This window comes from Hemibagrus wyckioides, linkage group LG13 (assembly GCF_019097595.1).
Source record: "Hemibagrus wyckioides isolate EC202008001 linkage group LG13, SWU_Hwy_1.0, whole genome shotgun sequence".
NCBI lineage: Eukaryota > Metazoa > Chordata > Actinopteri > Siluriformes > Bagridae > Hemibagrus > Hemibagrus wyckioides.
In genome coordinates, this window is record NC_080722.1 from 11566503 (window position 1) to 11575046 (window position 8544).

At 36.8% G+C, this 8544-nt stretch overlaps 1 long non-coding RNA gene across 1 annotated transcript; it reads right to left on the minus strand.

The window, feature by feature from the left end:
* Positions 1-252: 252 nt before the first annotated feature.
* On the minus strand, positions 253-7113 carry LOC131363898 (uncharacterized). The gene is made up of 3 exons (XR_009206395.1): positions 7011-7113; positions 645-699; positions 253-390 (listed from the first exon to the last, which is right to left on the minus strand). It is a non-coding gene; the product is annotated as an uncharacterized LOC131363898 (long non-coding RNA).
* Positions 7114-8544: the final 1431 nt, after the last annotated feature.

An 8544-nucleotide genomic window follows, 5' to 3' on the forward strand; every position in this document is an offset into this window, starting at 1 on the left:
ACGGATTTCTAACGCAAAATGTGTGTTAAGTGTTGCCTATCAGAAAGCTATTACTTCTCTCAAACTTATTAATTCTCTCAGCAGGAAATACACTTCTATGCTTAGGGTGTAAAATGTACCGCAGTTCAAGCTCTTACACACTCAAATGGGGAAGGACTGATGTATTCTACCCAACTATATACATGCAGATTTATAAGTTTACCAGGGGACAGGGGGAAGAGAGAAAGCCAGCTTCAATGTCATCGCCTTTTGCCTTTCTGTGCTCTTTCCTGTGAGCCTGGTGGTCCAGATGGCATAGACTCACTATGCTCCACTGGGTCATCTACAGACCGCCCAGAGGGACAGCAACCATCTGCCCAGTGCTTTCCCCATCCACACTCAACCTTTGACCTGAAACACACCATAAACAGTAGAAACCATTGGACTAGAACTTTTCATTTAAGTTCTTCCTTTCTGACATTTACATCCTCAGAGATGATTCATAGTAGTCCCTGCTATCAGAGTATTCATGGCATTCTATCTAATTTCACTATGCTGTAAGATCATTTCATTAATTTCACATCCCATATAATAAAACCTCGTCTAAGCGCAACACGACTGGGCTACAGTGATGCAAATCTGTTCAAAACTAAAACTTGACTCACCAGCGTCTGAAGTTTACATCCTTTTGGTTCTGATCAGCGATGCCTGGACATGGAACTGAAATCAAGTCAAGAAGCTTTTATTGTCATTTCAACCATATATAGCTGACGCAGTGCATAGTGAAATGAACCAATGTTTCTCCAGGACCCTGGTGCTACATAAACAACATATATGTACAATGTGTGCAACGAAATAAAATAGAATGTGAAGTGCAAACTTGAGAAACTGTAGAAACCAGGTATTTCTTTGAGAAACCAGGTATAACCAATCAATCAATCAATATCTTGTTGAACCATGCATTATATCACAACAGCTAATCGATGACATCATAAGAATCACGTGGGGCAATTAAATATAAGTGCAATTGGTGCTTAGTATATCTAGTATATTTAGATTCCTTGTTTACTCTAGGATATGCACTTTAACCCTCTTATGACATTTTGGATTTTGACAAATTGCTGGCATGTAACAGGACCTTAGAAAAGAGCACTATGATTTTTTTTTTTTTTTTTTTTTTGTCATGACTGATTTTTTATTCCAACATTCTTTCCATTACCCTAAATCAAGATTTACTGTAACAAAATGGCAATGATGATTTATCCATCCTCCATGATATTCTGAATAAATCAATTTCCAATGCTTATTGGAAGGTCTTTGGGTTAAGAAACCTGAGAGCTACTTTGTCATAAGTACTTCTCAGCCCAGCTCTCCTGGGCTTTTCCTGCAGACAGGAGTGCTCTTGCAGGGCTTCCTGCTGGGACAGGAACCATTCCCTCTGGAAAAGACCTGGATCCCACCTCAGCAGTCAGAATCACTCACACTCATCTATTTGCACTCTCTCTGTCTCTACCATTCTCTTTTGTAGCATTGCACGTTTATTTCCAGCTTGGGTTCATGCTCCTGTCAGAGTGTGGGAAAAGATATATGTGTAAAGGGGACAGTAACTGTGAGTTGTAGGTGCTTCTCTTAAATATATACCATCTAGCACTATTTGGAATGTCTTATCTATACATATAGTCCAAAAAACTGAGGTAATATATTACAAAATAAAAGAACAAAATATCAAGATATATGAAGAATAATTTGTGATCAGATGTTTAGCAATGCTGTTATTTCATTCTCTTATCTTTTAGCTGCACTGAGTCACGCTTAATCACCCTGAGCTATGGCAGCGACTCATTTCAGCTAGATAGCAATCTACAAGATGACAAGCTTGATAATGATGATGGTGATATTAGCATGAAATTTGAAGCTTTAGAACCTGAACTGTTTAAGCAAAGTGTATAAATAAGGAGGTAAGAGAGCTGGAGAGACTTAAAGGATGAAAGCTCTAATGCATCAGTCTCTTTAGGTTGAGATGAAGTAAGCGCTAATTCTCAATGACTCCACTATCAGCATGCAGTCCAGCAGCATTGTGGGTAATGTAGGAATCCTTTAAAGAAGGTAAAACTCATCTCAATGAAAAAAAGTTAGGATTTCATTGCAAAATGAATCTTGTACACCGTTTTTTTTGCAAGATCAATGTGGATCTTTTCTTGTAGTCTTTCTTTAAGTCATGAGATCCTCAGAATCATTTGTTTTCCATGAGAAGATAATAGTGAAGAGAACTAAACAGGGTTAAATAAACAAATGCTGTCAGGACGAAGTACAGTCGTGCTTCATTTCAAGAGCTTAACCTTTCTATTCAAACTGGTAGTTGTAGCTCATGTTGCTGATTTCCTAGTTGTGCACTGGGGAGCCATTTACCAAATCCGCAATCCTTCTTTGAATCCAAGCAATGTTTTTAACCATGTTCAGTGTGGAAAAAAAATTGACCCACATCCCTCATGACGGAGGACGAGGCCTACACCAATGGTTCCATGCCTGCAGGTATGACCTTGGAGCGGCCTTGCATTCCAGTCTAATGTTCTGGACCATAGCAACACAAAAAATGTATGTGTGTTTGTGGGAAAAGAAGTCACAGGTCTTTTCCCACTGTTCGAAGGTAATAAGTGATGTAATGTTCTCTAGCTCTCTTGGACAGACCACAGCTGGGGAAACGGCCCTTTGCTGCAGGCAACAAGGAACGCCAAGTAACAGAGCCTGCCAAAGACAGCCGTCCATCACAACAGCAATACTGAGTTTTATTGCAGGTGTGTGTGTGTGTGCGAGTGTGTGATATAATCCATATGCTTCAGAACACAGCAAGGCCTATAAATTCTTTCTCTTTTTTTCAATTTTGTGCAGCATTTAAAAACACAGTTATTATCACTGAGCAATGAATTTACTGTGATGGAACATTTTTCTCCTGCACGTTACTGCAATTGCTTTTCTAGCAAGACAAATACATGAAAATATGTGGCCCAGTAAGGATGTTGTTTCATAACTCCCAATTCCTCTGCACAGCACATTTTGGTGTATTGCCTATGTCTAACACACCTGAGTCAAATCGGCTAAAATGTGTGTTAAAACAAGGACACTGCTTGTACAGTGTCGGGGTGAAGGGACCTTGGGACATGGCTGGGAAACAGTAAAGCAGGATTTATAAAGCAGCTGAAAAAAAACTGGGTAGACCTGAGAAATAAAATGTCTCCGACAAAAAAATACTTCATCATCTGCAGTAGAGATGAAATTTAGATATGGCTGTGTATCAAGTATCTGAGCATGTTAATCAAGAAATCTTTATATGGTGACTGAAGTTATGTCACATACAGTACTCTCTTTATACTGTATGTTATGCTACACACAAAAAAAAACACACGTTTCCCATGTACTGATTATTTTACTTTACTGGGTGCAGTACATCATGTCATTGGGCGACCTTTCTGGTGATGAAAAATATCCAGTTTTCTGAACGCTGTCGTGATATATCCAGGAAAGTGATCCTGTAAAATGATTCTCAGGTAAATTCCACAGTAACATCAGCATCCCTCCATAGCAGACCTCACATTATTATCCAAATACTGTTGTCCTACACTTGTCCTATAAAGTCCTATCAATTCAGAATACTCTTGTCCAAAGCGAATCGCTAACAAATTACTAATGATATATTTATTAATCAGTGACATTGATTAATGAATTCTTTTTTAAACAGTTTATAGTTAATGTTGTGCAATATCTATGAGACAACCTAGTTCCTGTTTTCACTTACATTATAGCAGTTGTAAACTCATCAGCATCTTTTTATTCTGATGTTTAGTAAAGAAAAAAAAAATCTTTTTATAAAGCTCAGTCATCCTCAAGTCACTCTCTATCCAAACATTCACAGTGTTCATGCCACTATGTAAATATATTCAGTCCTGCTCTTTCACACATTCACATTGATAAGACATGATAAATAATCCTGTACATCTAATTTGCCTGTGCAGAAGTGGTGAAAATATGAAAGACTAAGATGATTTGGTAGAATCATGTGTCTGAGCCATGGTACAGAACCGTAAACACATGGCAAATGCAGAGTTTAGGCCATGCCAAATGGAGGATTATTGGAGCTTGTGGAATGGCTTATGCTTGCTCTCAGAGTTTTAATCAGACCCTGTAGAATGAATGTAATGAGGGAATTAGAGGGGAGCATTTAAAATAGAACTGAGTGTGTATACATATTCATACATTTAAAATAGGGATGATGAAAAGTTCTTATGTCCATTCATATCTCACTGAACAGTCAAACAGTGACTAAGTGTAGAATAGACCAAAATCATGAAGGATATATATATATATATATATATATATATATATATATATATATATATATATGGGCAGAGACCATTGCTAAAGCTTTGAATGTTCCCAGAAGCAGAGTCCATCATTGTGAAATGGAAGACAGTTGTAATCATCAGGACTTTTTCTAAAGCTGGCCATTTGACTGAACTCAGTAACGGGGGTAGAAGAGACTGATAACCCAATGGCCAGTTCTCACAGAGATGGGAGAACCTGCTGCAAATACTCAATCAGTCCATGTGCTCCTGGGAACATGCAAAGCCCTGGGAACATTTCCAAGCCACGGTATACAGTATGCAGTATGTGGGCAGGTTTTTTTTTTTTTTTTTTTTCTTTAAGTAAAGGAAAGCATGCTTTGAAAATGTATACTATAAAATGCAAACTTTGATTAATGTGCATGTTTTATTCAGAAAAGTCTCGTGCACAATATTTATGTATGGCTTTTCCATTCATCATTACATCATAGTATTAGGTATCCATTCTCTTAGTTACTTTTGGTGCATTGTAATTTGGGCCAGGATGATGAATTTAACTGGAATTAAAACAGTAGCATTTCAGCACTTTGTGTTTGAACCATGACTAAAGTGAGGAAAAGAAGGATCAGCAAAGAGAAGCGACAGGAGATCGGCAGAGGACAGCAGAGTCAGCCGATCCTGTGTTTGACAGAAAGCTTTAACCCACATCCTCAGCACTTTGTACATGTTAAAAATTAAAATCCCAGCAGTGACAGATCAAGCTCAGTGACAGCTCACAGATCACCACCTTGCACACTCTTTCATCAGCATTCTCTTTGTGCAAAAAATACTGCACTGTCATTTCTCTGTCTCTGAGTTATATATATATATATATATATATATATACAGGGGCGGACTTAGTGATTTGGGGGCCCTAAGCGATTCCAGGTATGGGAATCTTGCGCATGTGCAGTATGATAGGAACGTAGCACTATTCATGAATCATGGGGGGCCCCGCATTAAAAAAGATGTAATAATAACATTAAAATCTTAATGGTTATAGACAGACCATACAATATATGATAGAAAAGTAATAAGTACTATATGATTTATATAGGTTTCTTGGTATTGGTTGGGGCCCCCTAATTACCCGGGGCCCTAAGTGGCTGCTTACTTCGCTTCGGTTTAGTCTGCCCCTATATATATATATATATATATATATATATATACATACATATATATACATATATATATATATATATATATATATACATACATATATATACATATATTCTCTCTAGAAATGAGCGTACTCACATTCTGACAATCACTGCAGCTCTTCTCTTACAGGCCTGTGCTTCGTTTGTGGGTGGCTGTAACACATCAGTATTTAAAAGCAATAACTTCCTCATTTGCCTGTATGTCGTACTGCCTCACTAACATGTCTCTAAGTTTGGGATCTACCTGATTAAATCATGCTGTTTAACGTAAGAAAATAAACATAATGGAGTGTGCTGTTACAGAAAGATAATCAGTTCATATCATTCCTTCTGTTTCCATACTTCTGTAAAGCTGATTTGAGACAATGTCCATTGTTAAAAGAGCTATACAAATAAATTGAATTAAATTGTTCCAAAGTGTTTTATTCCTCTAACGCGGCAGCAATTTGGCAATACCAACAATTACTTTTTTTTTTTTTTAATATAGTACTTAATAAAGAATTTTTATTCAATTCTTGTTACATTTACTTTTTGGGAAAGTCAAAACAAAACAAGTTTGTTTCTTATGAAGTTAAAAAGCAGCTTGTTTTGTAACTGAGAAATTGCAAAGCTCTCCATCCTAAAGATTTTACTGTTTTTGAAAAATTTCAAATTACAGCTTTACCTCTGATTGTTATAAAACACTGTTACCAAAATACTAAATAAACATGTCCATACAGAAAACAAACAAATAAACAAAAACACCGGAGATCTGCTACTATAAACAAACAAATAAACAAAAACACTGGAGATCTGTTACTATAAACAAACAAAAAAAACAAAACACTGTAGATCTGTTACTATAAACAAACAAACAAACAAACAAAAACACTGGAGATCTGTTACTATAAACAAACAAACAAACAAAAAACACTGTAGATCTGTTACAATAAACAAACAAACAAACAAACAAAAACACTGGAGATCTGTTACTATAAACAAACAAATAAACAAAAACATTAAAAAAAACAAAGACCCTTAAAAAAAATACTGAAACACCTCCTTAGAGTAAACAAACAAATGGACAAACAAAAACCAATGGACCCCCTTATGAAAAATACTAAATAATATCTTACAGAAAACACAAATTATACGTCTTTCAATCCATTTATGTGAGGGGAATTGTTATTATACAACAGTAACACAGAACTCAGTGGTGAAATTAATCATCACCTTCTGACTTCAGATTTGGCCAACAACAGTGGCCAAACATTATAAATGTTTATAATGTCCTCCTGGTCCCACAGATAGTTGGAAATATTTTATAACTCAGTTAAATAAATAAATTGAACTGTCAATATTTCAAAACTTTACCAAAAGGAACATGGATATAAATGTTGAGAGAAACGTTTTGTGAAGCAGACACAGCTGACAAACACATATCCACTCATCTACTTACACACACACACACACACACCTTGACCCTGTCGCCCCTCCATCTGCCTCACCATCTCACCTTACATCCCCTGATGGAGAGTTGTCTCAGTCTGGCTGATTTCAGGATATGGAGAATGCCCTGATCTAATGCACACTTTCCAGTCATCTTCCATCACAATCTGCAGGAGACAAAAAAACATCTATTTGTTCTCAGAAATGTTTCATCATAGATCAATAAATGAATTGTTCTCCAGGACGACACGCAAAAGAGAAATGTGGACTAAAGCGGACTAACGGCATAAATCCAAAATGCTATAAATTAAATAAAATAAATAAATAAATACAATTCTACAAGCCACAGTGGTAAATGACAGGTATGTATGCAGCAGGTGGACACATGATTTATGAGGAAGATCATTTTACCCCCTCCCCCAGTTTCCCATATCCCAGTGGACACCACCGTCCATTAAAGATGACATCACACAGCTGCTAGAACAGCCATGTGCAGCTGTGGCCCATAAGAGAAGCTCAGCTAACCCCTAATCCCCCATCTTACCTCAACTCACTCACTCACTCACACACACACACACTCTCTCTCTCTCTCTCTCTCTCTCTCTCACAGACACACACACAGACACTTATAGTTCACTGGTGTAGCACATTCCTAAAAGGAGAGGTGCTAGAATTAGTTCCTTTTTCTTATTTATTTATTTAATTTATTTTTAGTTATTTATTTATTTATTTATTTTCTGTTGTTAAATTATTACTCCCATAAAATAACTGTCCACACAAACATGGTGTGAAATTCTTTGTCATCAACAAAAAAAAGGTTAAAGGTTTATCCAGGCTTTATTTATTTTTTATATTCTTATAGCGCAATTGGTGAAGCACATACATTTCAGTATAATCATATATATATAACAGAGAGTTACGTTTTTCTTGTTTCTTGTTCTTTCATGATTCTCTCTTCAAATTAAATGAAATGTTATCCAAGCCTTGACCACTCCAGAAGAACCCCATTTGCCCCTGACAGGTGTCTTTCTCTAAGCCAGGAAACTCTGAGGGACAGCAACAACTGTTACACCCACCTGTTTTTTTTCCTTTTCATTCTTTTTTTTTTTTCTTCTTTTGACGTATACTTCAGCCGACCTTGCTTATTTCCACCCTAATGTCACGCCAGCGCTTTAGAGTAGAGCAGCACTGTAAACTAACTTTGCATTGACTAAAGGCTTTTCTTTTGCTTAATACACAGTCTGACATCACGTCTTTAGCTTTCACATTATGTCATGGAATCTGATGGACGACCTGGAGTCTTCATAAACACTGCTGACAAAAAAAAACACACACACACAACCAATGCAGATGAAAATCAGAGAAGATATAAAGCAGCTGAAAAGATAAGCAACACAAAACATTTGAAGTGATTTAACAATGAGTCAGACTTATTTTCTTCTCAGCGATGTCTTCATAATATATGTTTCTCAGGTGTGCGGCAAAGCTCCATTTTCATTCATTACTATTTCTGCATCGCTGAGATATTCCCTGAGCTGCACAGTTCTTTGATGGACCTGGCCTGTTTAATTATGACACAGTACACCACTCTCACCGAGCAG